This window comes from Oncorhynchus clarkii, chromosome 19 (genome assembly GCF_045791955.1).
Source record: "Oncorhynchus clarkii lewisi isolate Uvic-CL-2024 chromosome 19, UVic_Ocla_1.0, whole genome shotgun sequence".
Lineage (NCBI taxonomy): Eukaryota > Metazoa > Chordata > Actinopteri > Salmoniformes > Salmonidae > Oncorhynchus > Oncorhynchus clarkii.
Window position 1 is genome coordinate 3,835,771 of NC_092165.1, and position 15,678 is coordinate 3,851,448.

At 40.0% G+C, this 15,678-nt stretch overlaps 5 non-coding genes and 3 pseudogenes across 5 annotated transcripts; all 8 read left to right on the top strand.

Annotated features, from left to right (window-relative positions):
• Positions 1-8,409: 8,409 nt before the first annotated feature.
• LOC139375575 (U1 spliceosomal RNA) lies at positions 8,410-8,573 on the top strand. Its single transcript, XR_011627827.1, has one exon. It is a non-coding gene; the product is annotated as a U1 spliceosomal RNA (small nuclear RNA).
• A 1,035-nt stretch (positions 8,574-9,608) lies between these two features.
• Positions 9,609-9,772, top strand: LOC139375572 (U1 spliceosomal RNA). The gene has a single exon (XR_011627824.1). It is a non-coding gene; the product is annotated as a U1 spliceosomal RNA (small nuclear RNA).
• A 488-nt stretch (positions 9,773-10,260) lies between these two features.
• On the top strand, positions 10,261-10,424 carry LOC139375551 (U1 spliceosomal RNA). The gene has a single exon (XR_011627807.1). It is a non-coding gene; the product is annotated as a U1 spliceosomal RNA (small nuclear RNA).
• A 1,035-nt stretch (positions 10,425-11,459) lies between these two features.
• Positions 11,460-11,623, top strand: LOC139375550 (U1 spliceosomal RNA). The gene has a single exon (XR_011627806.1). It is a non-coding gene; the product is annotated as a U1 spliceosomal RNA (small nuclear RNA).
• Positions 11,624-12,658: 1,035 nt separating this feature from the next.
• Positions 12,659-12,787, top strand: LOC139375558 (U1 spliceosomal RNA; annotated as a pseudogene).
• A 472-nt stretch (positions 12,788-13,259) lies between these two features.
• Positions 13,260-13,423, top strand: LOC139375574 (U1 spliceosomal RNA). The gene has a single exon (XR_011627826.1). It is a non-coding gene; the product is annotated as a U1 spliceosomal RNA (small nuclear RNA).
• Positions 13,424-14,458: 1,035 nt separating this feature from the next.
• On the top strand, positions 14,459-14,631 carry LOC139375555 (U1 spliceosomal RNA; annotated as a pseudogene).
• Positions 14,632-15,119: 488 nt separating this feature from the next.
• Positions 15,120-15,292, top strand: LOC139375556 (U1 spliceosomal RNA; annotated as a pseudogene).
• The last annotated feature ends 386 nt before the right edge of the window (positions 15,293-15,678 follow it).

A 15,678-nucleotide genomic window follows, 5' to 3' on the forward strand; every position in this document is an offset into this window, starting at 1 on the left:
AAATCTGTTGGCAAGCAAGTGGGTTTTCAATGCAAGGGAACCACGCCTGCAAAGCCCATTATGCAACTTAACAAGGTAAGTCTGAATACAAACTAATGAGAAGTGCGCAGGAAAAGCGTGCATAAGAAAGGCGTCAATTCATAAATTGGAATAGTGCTCTTAGTGAATACATCCACGCGCTGCTTGAGTTCACATGTGGTGAGATCAGTTTATCTCGCCCGTTGCACCGGGGTGTGTATTCAGAAGAAAGGTGTGGCGACAACGACTAAACCAGTGGTTAACATTCTGCAACGGTGCACCGGCCAAGTTATATCGAGCGCACAGCAGTGAGCAAAACGGACCACCACTTTCCTGATCGGTGTCGCCAGAAAGCATTTTCAACGTTGATTTAGCCCAACATTCAAATAGTTTCTATGCCCATTGTTGCACGTCACTTTTACTTGACTGACTTGACGAAACAGAGTGTTTTCTTTAGTGACAGATTTACGTAATTCCGATGCACTTCTTCTAACGCAGTTTCGTCATGCGGATAATAATCACGATAATGCGCTGTCAGACGCTTTTACCAATAATACTCTACCTCATATCCCTGTAGCCAATGACATCACTTTGGATCATATTGATTAGGCTAATAAATATGAATCAACACCAATGTAAATAAAACTAAACTTATCATTCTTGAAAGTTGAAATCAGTATTGCATTAACTTTACAGTTCTTCAGGTGTCTTTCCCTTAAATGATCTGTCTCTCTATGAAAGCCTAACTTCTCCACAACACTTTTCTACATTAAATTATAAAAGAACGTAACAAACCTCAGATGTTTTGTCTTCTACCCGTAAGGTCCATGTCTTCCTGTGTTGAGACATGAGGTGGAGGGAGAGGGGAGGAGGGAGAGAGGGGGGAGGTGGAGGGAGAGGGGAGGAGGGTGAAGGGGGGAGGGTGACGAGAAGTATCAGGGATATACTGTATAGTGCCCTATGTGGCTCTGGTCTAAAGTAGTGCACTATATAGGGAATATGGTGTTATTTGAGGGTACCTACTCTATATACTGTAGTAACATAGGGCCTTATAGCTTATTGACATAGGATCTGTCTCTCTCACTAACACACACACACACACACATACACACATACACACCCCACCTTAACAGACTGACTACACTACATGTACAACACCTCACCTTAACAGACTGACTACACTACATGTACAATACCTCACCTTAACAGACTGACTACACTACATGTACAACACCACACTGTAACAGACTGACTACACTACATTTACAACACCTCACCTTAACAGACTGACTACACTACATTTACAACACCACACTGTAACAGACTGACTACACTACATTTACAACACCTCACCTTAACAGACTGACTACACTAGATGTATTACAGTAAAGATATGCTGTGGTATATATGTAGAACATATTACAGTAAAGATATGCTGTGGTATATATGTAGAACATATTACAGTAATGATATGCTGTGGTATATATGTAGAACATATTACAGTAAAGATATGCTGTGGTATATATGTAGAACATATTACAGTAATGATATTCTGTGGTATATATTTAGAATATATTACAGTAATGATATGCTGTGGTATATATGTAGAACATATTACAGTAATGATATTCTGTGGTATATATTTAGAACATATTACAGTAAAGATATGCTGTGGTATATATGTAGAACATATTACAGTAAAGATATGCTGTGGTATATATGTAGAACATATTACAGTAATGATATGCTGTGGTATATATGTAGAACATATTACAGTAATGATATTCTGTGGTATATATTTAGAATATATTACAGTAATGATATGCTGTGGTATATATACAGGGCATTTCGAAAAGTGTTCAGACACCTTGACTTTTTTCACATCTTGTTACGTTACAGTCTGTACAGAAGTCACTGTACAGTGTTGATCTGTTAGAGGTTCATGAGACGGGCTGAATATCAACACAACCATTCTCAGAGCCAGTTTCCCCAAAGACATTCGCAGTGCCCGACTAGTCCGGACTTGAACTCGATCGAACATCTCTGGAGAGATCTGAAAATAGCTGTGTAGCAACACTCCCCGTCCAACCTGACAGAACTTGAGAGGATCTGCAGAGAAGAATGAGAGAAACTACACAAATACAGGTGTGCCAAGCTTGTAGCGTCGTACCCAAGAAGACTCGAGGCTGTAATCACTGCCAAAGGTGCTTCAACAAAGTACTGAGTAAAGGGTCTGAATACTTATGCAAATGTGATATTTCCGGGTAGTTATTTTTAAATAAATTTGCCAAAATGTCTAAAAACCCATTTTTGCTTTGTCATTATGGGGTATTGTGATGTCATTATGGGGTATTGTGATGCCATTATGGGGTATTGTGATGTCATTATGGGGTAGTGTTTGTAGGATGATGAGGGAAAAAATAGTTTAAGAATAAGGCTGAAACGTTACAAAATGTGGAAAAAGTCAAGGTGCTGTATCTACATGAAGACCAACAGGTCCCTGTAGAATTATTCCTAGCTTGGCAGTCATCCAATGGTGTCTGGACAGAGATCTACACACACAGGGAGAGAGAGAGAGAGAGAGAGAGAGAGAGAGAGAGAGAGAGAGAGAGAGAGAGAGAGAGAGAGAGAGAGAGAGAGAGAGAGAGAGAGAGAGAGAGAGAGAGAGAGAGAGAGAGAGAGACAGAGAGAGAGAGAGAGAGAGAGAGAGAGAGAGAGAGAGAGAGAGAGGTACACATACACACACACACACACACACACACAGGAGCAATCACATGTACAGAAACACAGAGAGCGAAAGAGAGAGAGACACACAGACACTCATAGATTAAAACACTACAGGATAATAAACACAATATTTCACTTTTACTAAAAACTTTTCACGAAGGTCTATATTTTCATAGTGACTATGTACATGGTTGGGGGTCACTTCCATTTTAATTCCAGTCAGGTCAGAAAGTCAACCAGATTCCAAATCCAAATCGTCCTCATTGAAAAGCATTGAGGAGAATTAGAATTAGAATTAGAATTAGAATTAGAATTAGAATTAGAATTTCAGTCTATTTCCTGAATTGAGTGGAATTTAAATGGAATTGACCGTAACCCTGACTATGTATTGGTTTACCAACCTTTCTCAATATATTTTTCACTGATGAATTCTCACACCCAGGGGCAATTCTCACGCCCAATCACATGTTAGTGGTCGCATACACATTTTTAGCAGATGTTATTGTGGGTGTAGTGTAATGCTTGTGTTCATAGGTTTTAGTCCTTATTAAAACTAGTTTTTCAACCACTCCACAAATTTCTTAACTATACCTTTGGTAAGACGGTTAGGACATCTACTTTGTGCATGACACAAGTCATTTTTCCAACAATTGTTTACAGACAGATTATTCCACTTATAATTCACTGTATCACAATTCCAGTGGGTCAGAAGTTTACATACACTAAGTTGACTGTGCCTTTAAACCGCTTGGAAAATTTAAGAAAATTATGTCATGGCTTTAGAAGCTTTTGATAGGCTAATTGACATAATTTGAGTCAATTGGAGGTGTACCTGTGGATGTATTTTAAGGCCTACCTTCAAACTCAGTGCCTCTTTGTGGGAAAATCAAAAGAAATCAGTCAAAAATTGTAAACTTCCACAAGTGTGGTTCATCCTTGGGAGCAATTTCCAAACGCCTGAAAGTACCACGTTCATCTGTACAAACAATAGTACGCAAGTGTAAACACCACGGGACAACGCAGCCGTCATACCACTCAGGAAGGAGATGTGTTCTGTCTCCTAGAGACTAATGTACTTTGCTGCGAAAAGTGCAAATCAATCCCAGAACAACAGCACAGGACCTTGTGAAGATGATGGAGGAAACAGGTACAAAAGTATCTATATCCACAGTAAAACTAGTCCTATATTGACATAACCTGAAAGGCCACTCAGCAAGGAAGAAGTCACTGCTCCAAAACCGCTATAAAAAAGCCAGACTATGGTTTGCAGCTGCACATGGGGACAAAGATCGTACTTTTTAGAGAAATGTCCTCTGGTCTGATGAAACAAAAATAGAACTGTTTGGCCATAATGACCATCATTATGTTTGGAGGAAAAGGGGGAGGCTTGCAGGTCGAAGAACACCATCCCAACTGTGAAGCACGGGGGTGGCAGCATCATGTTGTGGGGGTGCTTTGCTGCAGGAGGGACTGGTGCACTTCACAAAATAGATGGCATCATGAGGAAAATAAATTAGGTGGATATATTGAAGCAACATCTCAAGGCATCAGTCAGGAAGTTAAAGCTTGGTCGCAAATGGGTCAATGATCCCAAGCATACTTCCAAAGTTGTGTCAAAATGGCTTAAGGACAACAAAGTCAAGGTATTGGTGTGGCCATCACAAAGCCCTGACCTCAATCCTATAGAAAATGTGTGGGCAGAACTGAAAAAACGTTTGCAAGCATGGAGGCCTACAAACCTGAATCAGTTACACCAGCTCTGTCAGGAGGAATGGGCCAAAATTCAACCAATTTATTGTGGGAAGCTTGTGGAAGGCTACCTGAAACGTTTGACCCAAGTTAAACATTTTAAAGGCAATGCTACCAAATAATAATTGAGTGTATGTAAATGTCAGACCCACTGGGAATGTGATGAAAGAAATAAAAGCTGAAATAAATCATTCTCTCTGGTATTATTCTGACATTTCACATTCTTAAAATAAAGTGGTGATCTTAACTGACCTAAAACAGGGAATTTTTACTAGGATTAAATGTCAGGAATTGTGAAAAACTGAGTTTAAATGTACTTGGCTAAGGTTTACGTAAACTTCCGACTTCAACTGTAGTAACTAAAGAGCACACACAGACAACATGCACACGACAGGGTTGCTTTCGCTCATCAGCGCTAGGTCCCTTACGATGAGCAGAAATTATACTTGATAACTGAAGATTAAAACTATCCTTAAAATATGTTTGGTAGTTTGTAGATTTATAAAAAATATTTTTTTTAGCTGTTTATCTCTGGGTTGACACTGAGTTGGCTTTGAATTTTGAAGATTTATTCCATGTTTCTACATGCCAGTCCCATCGGAGCCAATAGCATCGCAGCTCTCACCCTCCCATTCCCTCCCAACGGAGCCAATAGCATCGCAGCTGTCACCCTCCCATTCCCTCCCAACGGAGCCAATAGCATCGCAGCTCTCACCCTCCCATTCCCTCCCAACGGAGCCAATAGCATCGCAGCTCTCACCCTCCAATTACCTCCCAACGGAGCCAATAGCATCGCAGCTCTCACCCCTCCCATTCCCTCCCAACGGCGCCAATAGCATCGCAGCTCTCACCCCTCCCATTCCCTCCACAAGACCAGAGCTGTTTCTCCTGAATAATGACAGTAAGAGGATTGTTCCACGAAATGTGTGTCTTTTGATTCTCTCTGATATTTAATGCATAAATGACGCACTAATTCAAAAGGCACCTATTTTGTGGAATGACCAAACATTTACTATCAACTTGAAACTTGTGTTTAAAGTTAAACACTGAATCCATTAGAATATAGAATATTATTAAAACGTCGAACTATATGTATTATTATTATTATTATGTCAATTATTATTATCGCAATCTTTTATTGCAAGTAAAATGTAAAGAAAAAAAATTGCAATCACAATCTGGTCCGTCAGGATCCTCTTGCGTGTGACAACCCCATATTTCCACAGTGTCAACAAAATGTTCTCCTTTCAGAATTTCAGAAGTGTGTCTTAATTAACTATATTGGTGGAGATATTGGAGAAGGTGGAAACGTGTTGGGAGATCAGAGCCCCAAGACTCGTTGAGTTCCATGTCAAGAGGATGGAGGTGGAGGAAGACTTTGAGCAACTAGACAAGCAGCTCCAAAGTGTAGATGCACAGAATCTCATGTTGAAATGTACATTTATTTTGACATTTCATTTACACTGTAGAAATAGTCAGCATTTTTCACACTACCGAACGCTATACAATTAGTTAATTTCAGTCTTATAAGCAATGCCTGTAGATATTTTTCTTAAGTAGTCATACTGAGACAGAGGTTACTGCATCACTTCCGATGTTTCAAACAATGTCTCTTGGCACATATTGTAAGGTTAAGCAACATTAGTGGTAAGGACACAAAGGACTGTGCCGACAAGGTCATGGACAGGTGTGTCATATTTTCAGAATAGATCCAATAAGAACGTCATTTTAAAGGTATCGTTAGTGATACAAACTGTCTGCAACAAAGACGGTACATCCAAGAACCTTATCTCCTCAGCAGTTTGAAAGTGTTCAATTCACAAAGTACTTCCTATGTATAGTGCCCTATGTGGCTCCCTATGTGGCTCTGGTCTAAACTTTCAGGCTCCTTACCTACGGCCTGATGTCCTTGTTCAACTTCAACGGCCATCACACGAAGCGGGGACTAGGAAACACAACGGTGTACTCGGTACCTACAAACATGTCATTATTCTGCAGTATATTTTGTATTAATAACTGGGTGGTTTTGAGCCCTGAAAGTTGATTGGCTAACAGCCGTGGTATATTTGAGCAATAATACATGACAGCCCATGTGTTACGATGACATTTTTATCATGGCTGTGAGTGTCATAGCCCTAAAAACAAAGTCCTCCGGGTTTTTGTGGTGCCGTAACCACACAATACATGGTTACAGTCTGTATCCAGGCAACGCTGAGTTGCGTTTTGTCACGTTCTGACCATAGGTCTTGTGTGTTTTCCTTGTTTTAGTGTTGGTCAGGACGTGAGGTGGGTGGGCATTCTATGTTGTGTGTCTAGTTTGTCTGTTTCTGTGTTTGGGCCTGATATGGTTCTCAATCAGAGGCAGGTGTTAGTCATTGTCTCTGATTGGGAACCATATTTAGGTAGCCTGTTTTGCGTTGGGTTTTTGTGGGTGTTTGTTTCCTGTCTTTGTGTTTGTTACACAAGATAGGACTGTTTTGGTTTTTCACGGTTCTTGTTTTGTATATTGTTCATCTTTCATTAAAGATGTATAAAGATGACCACGCTGCATTTTGGTCCTCCTCTCTTTCACCAGAAGAAAAACGTTACATGTTGTGCATAAGAACATCCTTATCTACACCCTCCCATTGCTTAAAGGGTCACAAAGGTCGCACAATCAAGATGACCTGCTCTGTCTGTTTTAATAGACTAGATTCTTATCTTGTCTCCTAAACCAATTATTCATTTGCATGGTGGTAATTTGCGTCGTCCCTTTTTGAGAAGAATGGTTTTAGGAGCTTGGCGATTTAGATGTATTTTAATTTCACCTTTATTTAACTAGGCAAGTCAGTTAAGAACAAATTCTTATTTACCGAGGAACAGTGGGTTAACTGCCTTGTTCATAGGCAGAACGACAGATTTTTACCTTGTCAGCTCTGGGATCGATCCAGCAACTCTAACCACTAGGCTCCCTCCCGCTACCCCACCTTGATCATGTGACCCTAATGTCCTTTTAACTTATTGACACTTATTTTTTATTTTGCTTTGCTGTAGCCCTTTATAAAATACCTGTACCATTTGTTGTTCTTCATTGGAGCAGACTCTCTCGTATGTCATTATGCTGGTGTTGTTCAGCTTTCTGGCCTGTTATCAATTAGTCCTTACTCTTACTTCATTTCATCACACAACCTACTAGCCCTGCATTTAAATACATTCAAGCATTCTCTTGAATAATTAGCCTACAGTAAACAATGGCCTAAATAATATATATTTTTAAAAATAATTTGTACACTCAACTCTCTGGTGCACCTATAATTTATTTTGTGTTGTTTACACTCTACCAAGCAATCAGGAACAATATATATATTACCATATATATATATAAATATATATATATATATATATATATATATATATATATATATATATATATATATACAGTATATACAGTATATAGTAGACTATATTATTCGTCACATCGACGCAGCGCTGACTCCTTCCTCTTCCTACGAGCTCAAGTCACATGTCTTCCATACGTCTGACGTCATCTGCTTTTGGCTCCTGAGCGACCAGTCGGATAAACATTCCCCCATTTTTGTTCAAGTTGAATTGTTTACTTGCGATCTCTGAATACTGACAAATATATTAGGCTACAGTTGTTCACCAATGAATGTGATTATGTAGACGGACATTTAGAAAACAAATTCAATGCATATATAATTTCTACCGTATTGCATGATGGGAAAAAGATCGGTCCGTGATATAATATAGTAAAACAAAATGTATTACTTTTTTTTCGCCTTGTCCGCAACTGTATTCGTAAACGTCATTAAACCCTGTTCAATATGATGTGGTATTATCAGTAGTAGAAGTGGTAACCGTGAGTCAAACACCTTTGTCCTGGAAGGAGTACTCCTCTACCAACGTGTACAACTCATACTTACCTGGCAAGGGAGACACCGTGATCACGAAGGCGGTTCACCCAGGGCGAGGCTCAGCCATTGCACTCCGGCTGTGCTGACCCCTGCGAATTTCTCAAATGTGGAAATCTCGATTGCATAAGTTCTGGTAGTGGGGGACTGCGTTCGCGCTCTCCCCTGATCTTGATGTTAAAAATAAGCTAGGAATGTGTTAAATTCGGAGTTCTATTGAGTTTCGTGTTGAGAAGGAGATTTGAGACTATTTCCATTTTTTTTTACTTATCAGATGAATGACTGGGGTCTGTTTATAAGTCAATTAAGGCCTCAGAGATACATTTTGGTCTTCTGATAACCCGGATGTGTGCGATATGTTATTGTAGCACTGGTGATTATGCCTGTCATGTCCTGATAATGTCAAGGAAAAGGCCTACTTGTGAATGGATCATTTTGTGCCCTCATGACGTAATCTGGATTGAGGTCTTTTATTTGCTAGATTATTAAATCATTTATAGGACAGTTTGTCATTTAAGACCACAGTAAATGTCAACCATTACCATGCCACAGTCATTGCCCTGGTCAACCATTACCATGCCACAGACATTTCCCTGGTCAACCATTTCCATGACAACAGACATTTCCCTGGTCAACCATTACCATAACACAGACATTTCCCTGGTCAATCATTACCATGCCACAGACATTTCCCTGGTCAATCATTACCATTCCACAGACATTTCCCTGGTCAACCATTACCACGCCACAGACATGTCCCTGGTCCACTTATTTCCTGATAAAATCAGTCAATAAGATGGATTCTGTTGTTCCAAGATGCAGATCCATTCCACAGACATTTCTGCAGGTTTTTTTTTTGTTGCAGTGAGAATGTGAAGTGAGGTATTCTGCCAAATTGTATTTAGGCATATTAAAACACTTCAGTTTATTGCGATGAATGTGATTATGTAGACGGACATTTAGAAAACAAATTCAATGCATATATAATTTATACCGTGTTGCTTGATGGGAAAATAGTCGGTCCGTGATATAATATAGTAAAACAAAATGTATTGCTTTTTTTTCGCCTTGTCCGCAACTGTATTCGTAAACGTCATTAAACCCTGTTCAATATGATGTGGTATTATCAGTAGTAGAAGTGGTAACCGTGAGTCAAACACCTTTGTCCTGGAAGGAGTGCTCCTCTACCAACGTGTACAACTCATACTTACCTGGCAAGGGAGACACCGTGATCACGAAGGCGGTTCACCCAGGGCGAGGCTCAGCCATTGCACTCCGGCTGTGCTGACCCCTGCGAATTTCTCAAATGTGGAAATCTCGATTGCATAATTTCTGGTAGTGGGGGACTGCGTTCGCGCTCTCCCCTGATCTTGATGTTAAAAATAAGCTAGGAATGTGTTAAATTCGGAGTTCTATTGAGTTTCGTGTTGAGAAGGAGATTTGTCACTATTACCATTTTTTTAAAATTATCAGATGAATGACTGGGGTCTGTTTATAAGTCAACTAAGGCCTCAGAGATACATTTTGGTCTTCTGATAACCCGGAAGACACCACCACAAATATATTAGGCTACAGTTGTTCACCAATGAATGTGATTATGTAGACGGACATTTAGAAAACAAATTCAATGCATATATAATTTATACCGTGTTGCTTGATGGGAAAATAGTCGGTCCGTGATATAATATAGTAAAACAAAATGTGTTGCTTTTTTTTCGCCTTGTCCGCAACTGTATTCGTAAACGTCATTAAACCCTGTTCAATATGATGTGGTATTATCAGTAGTAGAAGTGGTAACCGTGAGTCAAACACCTTTGTCCTGGAAGGAGTGCTCCTCTACCAACGTGTACAACTCATACTTACCTGGCAAGGGAGACACCGTGATCACGAAGGAGGTTCACCCAGGGCGAGGCTCAGCCATTGCACTCCGGCTGTGCTGACCCCTGCGAATTTCTCAAATGTGGAAATCTCGATTGTATAATTTCTGATAGTGGGGGACTGCGTTCGCGCTCTCCCCTGATCTTGATGTTAAAAATAAGCTAGGAATGTGTTAAATTCGGAGTTCTATTGAGTTTCGTGTTGAGAAGGAGATTTGAGACTATTTCCATTTTTTTTTACTTATCAGATGAATGACTGGGGTCTGTTTATAAGTCAACTAAGGCCTCAGAGATACATTTTGGTATTCTGATAACCCGGATGTGTGCGATATGTTATTGTAGCACTGGTGATTATGCCTGTCATGTCCTGATAATGTCAAGGAAAAGGCCTACTTGTGAATGGATCATTTTGTGCCCTCATGACGTAATCTGGATTGAGGTCTTTTATTTGCTAGATTATTAAATCATTTATAGGACAGTTTGTCATTTAAGACCACAGTAAATGTCAACCATTACCATGCCACAGTCATTGCCCTGGTCAACCATTACCATGCCACAGACATTTCCCTGGTCAACCATTTCCATGACAACAGACATTTCCCTGGTCAACCATTACCATAACACAGACATTTCCCTGGTCAATCATTACCATGCCACAGACATTTCCCTGGTCAATCATTACCATTCCACAGACATTTCCCTGGTCAACCATTACCACGCCACAGACATGTCCCTGGTCCACTTATTTCCTGATAAAATCAGTCAATAAGATGGATTCTGTTGTTCCAAGATGCAGATCCATTCCACAGACATTTCTGCAGGTTTTTTTTTTGTTGCAGTGAGAATGTGAAGTGAGGTATTCTGCCAAATTGTATTTAGGCATATTAAAACACTTCAGTTTATTGCGATGAATGTGATTATGTAGACGGACATTTAGAAAACAAATTCAATGCATATATAATTTATACCGTGTTGCTTGATGGGAAAATAGTCGGTCCGTGATATAATATAGTAAAACAAAATGTATTGCTTTTTTTTCGCCTTGTCCGCAACTGTATTCGTAAACGTCATTAAACCCTGTTCAATATGATGTGGTATTATCAGTAGTAGAAGTGGTAACCGTGAGTCAAACACCTTTGTCCTGGAAGGAGTGCTCCTCTACCAACGTGTACAACTCATACTTACCTGGCAAGGGAGACACCGTGATCACGAAGGCGGTTCACCCAGGGCGAGGCTCAGCCATTGCACTCCGGCTGTGCTGACCCCTGCGAATTTCTCAAATGTGGAAATCTCAATTGCATAATTTCTGGTAGTGGGGGACTGCGTTCGCGCTCTCCCCTGATCTTGATGTTAAAAATAAGCTAGGAATGTGTTAAATTCGGAGTTCTATTGAGTTTCGTGTTGAGAAGGAGATTTGAGACTATTTCCATTTTTTTTTACTTATCAGATGAATGACTGGGGTCTGTTTATAAGTCAACTAAGGCCTCAGAGATACATTTTGGTCTTCTGATAACCCGGATGTGTGCGATATGTTATTGTAGCACTGGTGATTATGCCTGTCATGTCCTGATAATGTCAAGGAAAAGGCCTACTTGTGAATGGATCATTTTGTGCCCTCATGACGTAATCTGGATTGAGGTCTTTTATTTGCTAGATTATTAAATCATTTATAGGACAGTTTGTCATTTAAGACCACAGTAAATGTCAACCATTACCATGCCACAGTCATTGCCCTGGTCAACCATTACCATGCCACAGACATTTCCCTGGTCAACCATTTCCATGACAACAGACATTTCCCTGGTCAACCATTACCATAACACAGACATTTCCCTGGTCAATCATTACCATGCCACAGACATTTCCCTGGTCAATCATTACCATTCCACAGACATTTCCCTGGTCAACCATTACCAAGCCACAGACATGTCCCTGGTCCACTTATTTCCTGATAAAATCAGTCAATAAGATGGATTCTGTTGTTCCAAGATGCAGATCCATTCCACAGACATTTCTGCAGGTTTTTTTTTTGTTGCAGTGAGAATGTGAAGTGAGGTATTCTGCCAAATTGTATTTAGGCATATTAAAACACTTCAGTTTATTGCGATGAATGTGATTATGTAGACGGACATTTAGAAAACAAATTCAATGCATATATAATTTATACCGTGTTGCTTGATGGGAAAATAGTCGGTCCGTGATATAATATAGTAAAACAAAATGTATTGCTTTTTTTTCGCCTTGTCCGCAACTGTATTCGTAAACGTCATTAAACCCTGTTCAATATGATGTGGTATTATCAGTAGTAGAAGTGGTAACCGTGAGTCAAACACCTTTGTCCTGGAAGGAGTGCTCCTCTACCAACGTGTACAACTCATACTTACCTGGCAAGGGAGACACCGTGATCACGAAGGCGGTTCACCTTGGGCGAGGCTCAGCCATTGCACTCCGGCTGTGCTGACCCCTGCGAATTTCTCAAATGTGGAAATCTCTTATGTGGGGGACTGCGTGCATCTTGAATTTAATTCGGAGTTCTATTGAGTTTTGTGTTGAGAAGGAGATTTGTCACTATTTCCATTTTTTTTTAATTATCAGATGAATGACTGGGGTCTGTTTATAAGTCAACTAAGGCCTCAGAGATACATTTTGGTCTTCTGATAACCCGGAAGACACCACCACAAATATATTAGGCTACAGTTGTTCACCAATGAATGTGATTATGTAGACGGACATTTAGAAAACAAATTCAATGCATATATAATTTATACCGTGTTGCTTGATGGGAAAATAGTCGGTCCGTGATATAATATAGTAAAACAAAATGTATTGCTTTTTTTTCGCCTTGTCCGCAACTGTATTCGTAAACGTCATTAAACCCTGTTCAATATGATGTGGTATTATCAGTAGTAGAAGTGGTAACCGTGAGTCAAACACCTTTGTCCTGGAAGGAGTGCTCCTCTACCAACGTGTACAACTCATACTTACCTGGCAAGGGAGACACCGTGAACACGAAGGCGGTTCACCCAGGGCGAGGCTCAGCCATTGCACTCCGGCTGTGCTGACCCCTGCGAATTTCTCAAATGTGGAAATCTCGATTGCATAATTTCTGGTAGTGGGGGATTGCGTTCGCGCTCTCCCCTGATCTTGATGTTAAAAATAAGCTAGGAATGTGTTAAATTCGGAGTTCTATTGAGTTTCGTGTTGAGAAGGAGATTTGAGACTATTTCCATTTTTTTTTACTTATCAGATGAATGACTGGGGTCTGTTTATAAGTCAACTAAGGCCTCAGAGATACATTTTGGTCTTCTGATAACCCGGATGTGTGCGATATGTTATTGTAGCACTGGTGATTATGCCTGTCATGTCCTGATAATGTCAAGGAAAAGGCCTACTTGTGAATGGATCATTTTGTGCCCTCATGACGTAATCTGGATTGAGGTCTTTTATTTGCTAGATTATTAAATCATTTATAGGACAGTTTGTCATTTAAGACCACAGTAAATGTCAACCATTACCATGCCACAGTCATTGCCCTGGTCAACCATTACCATGCCACAGACATTTCCCTGGTCAACCATTTCCATGACAACAGACATTTCCCTGGTCAACCATTACCATAACACAGACATTTCCCTGGTCAATCATTACCATGCCACAGACATTTCCCTGGTCAATCATTACCATTCCACAGACATTTCCCTGGTCAACCATTACCACGCCACAGACATGTCCCTGGTCCACTTATTTCCTGATAAAATCAGTCAATAAGATGGATTCTGTTGTTCCAAGATGCAGATCCATTCCACAGACATTTCTGCAGGTTTTTTTTTTGTTGCAGTGAGAATGTGAAGTGAGGTATTCTGCCAAATTGTATTTAGGCATATTAAAACACTTCAGTTTATTGCGATGAATGTGATTATGTAGACGGACATTTAGAAAACAAATTCAATGCATATATAATTTATACCGTGTTGCTTGATGGGAAAATAGTCGGTCCGTGATATAATATAGTAAAACAAAATGTATTGCTTTTTTTTCGCCTTGTCCGCAACTGTATTCGTAAACGTCATTAAACCCTGTTCAATATGATGTGGTATTATCAGTAGTAGAAGTGGTAACCGTGAGTCAAACACCTTTGTCCTGGAAGGAGTGCTCCTCTACCAACGTGTACAACTCATACTTACCTGGCAAGGGAGACACCGTGATCACGAAGGCGGTTCACCCAGGGCGAGGCTCAGCCATTGCACTCCGGCTGTGCTGACCCCTGCGAATTTCTCGAATTTCTCAAATGTGGAAATCTCGATTGCAAAATTTCTGGTAGTGGGGGACTGCGTTCGCGCTCTCCCTTGATCTTGATGTTAAAAATAAGCTAGGAATGTGTTAAATTCGGAGTTCTATTGAGTTTCGTGTTGAGAAGGAGATTTGTCACTATTTCCATTTTTTTTAAATTATCAGATGAATGACTGGGGTCTGTTTATAAGTCAACTAAGGCCTCAGAGATACATTTTGGTCTTCTGATAACCCGGAAGACACCACCACAAATATATTAGGCTACAGTTGTTCACCAATGAATGTGATTATGTAGACGGACATTTAGAAAACAAATTCAATGCATATATAATTTATACCGTGTTGCTTGATGGGAAAATAGTCGGTCCGTGATATAATATAGTAAAACAAAATGTATTGCTTTTTTTTCGCCTTGTCCGCAACTGTATTCGTAAACGTCATTAAACCCTGTTCAATATGATGTGGTATTATCAGTAGTAGAAGTGGTAACCGTGAGTCAAACACCTTTGTCCTGGAAGGAGTGCTCCTCTACCAACGTGTACAACTCATACTTACCTGGCAAGGGAGACACCGTGATCACGAAGGCGGTTCACCCAGGGCGAGGCTCAGCCATTGCACTCCGGCTGTGCTGACCCCTGCGAATTTCTCGAATTTCTCAAATGTGGAAATCTCGATTGCAAAATTTCTGGTAGTGGGGGACTGCGTTCGCGCTCTCCCTTGATCTTGATGTTAAAAATAAGCTAGGAATGTGTTAAATTCGGAGTTCTATTGAGTTTCGTGTTGAGAAGGAGATTTGTCACTATTTCCATTTTTTTTAAATTATCAGATGAATGACTGGGGTCTGTTTATAAGTCAACTAAGGCCTCAGAGATACATTTTGGTCTTCTGATAACCCGGAAGACACCACCACAAATATATTAGGCTACAGTTGTTCACCAATGAATGTGATTATGTAGACGGACATTTAGAAAACAAATTCAATGCATATATAATTTATACCGTGTTGCTTGATGGGAAAATAGTCGGTCCGTGATATAATATAGTAAAACAAAATGTATTGCTTTTTTTTCGCCTTGTCCGCAACTGTATTCGTAAACGTCATTAAA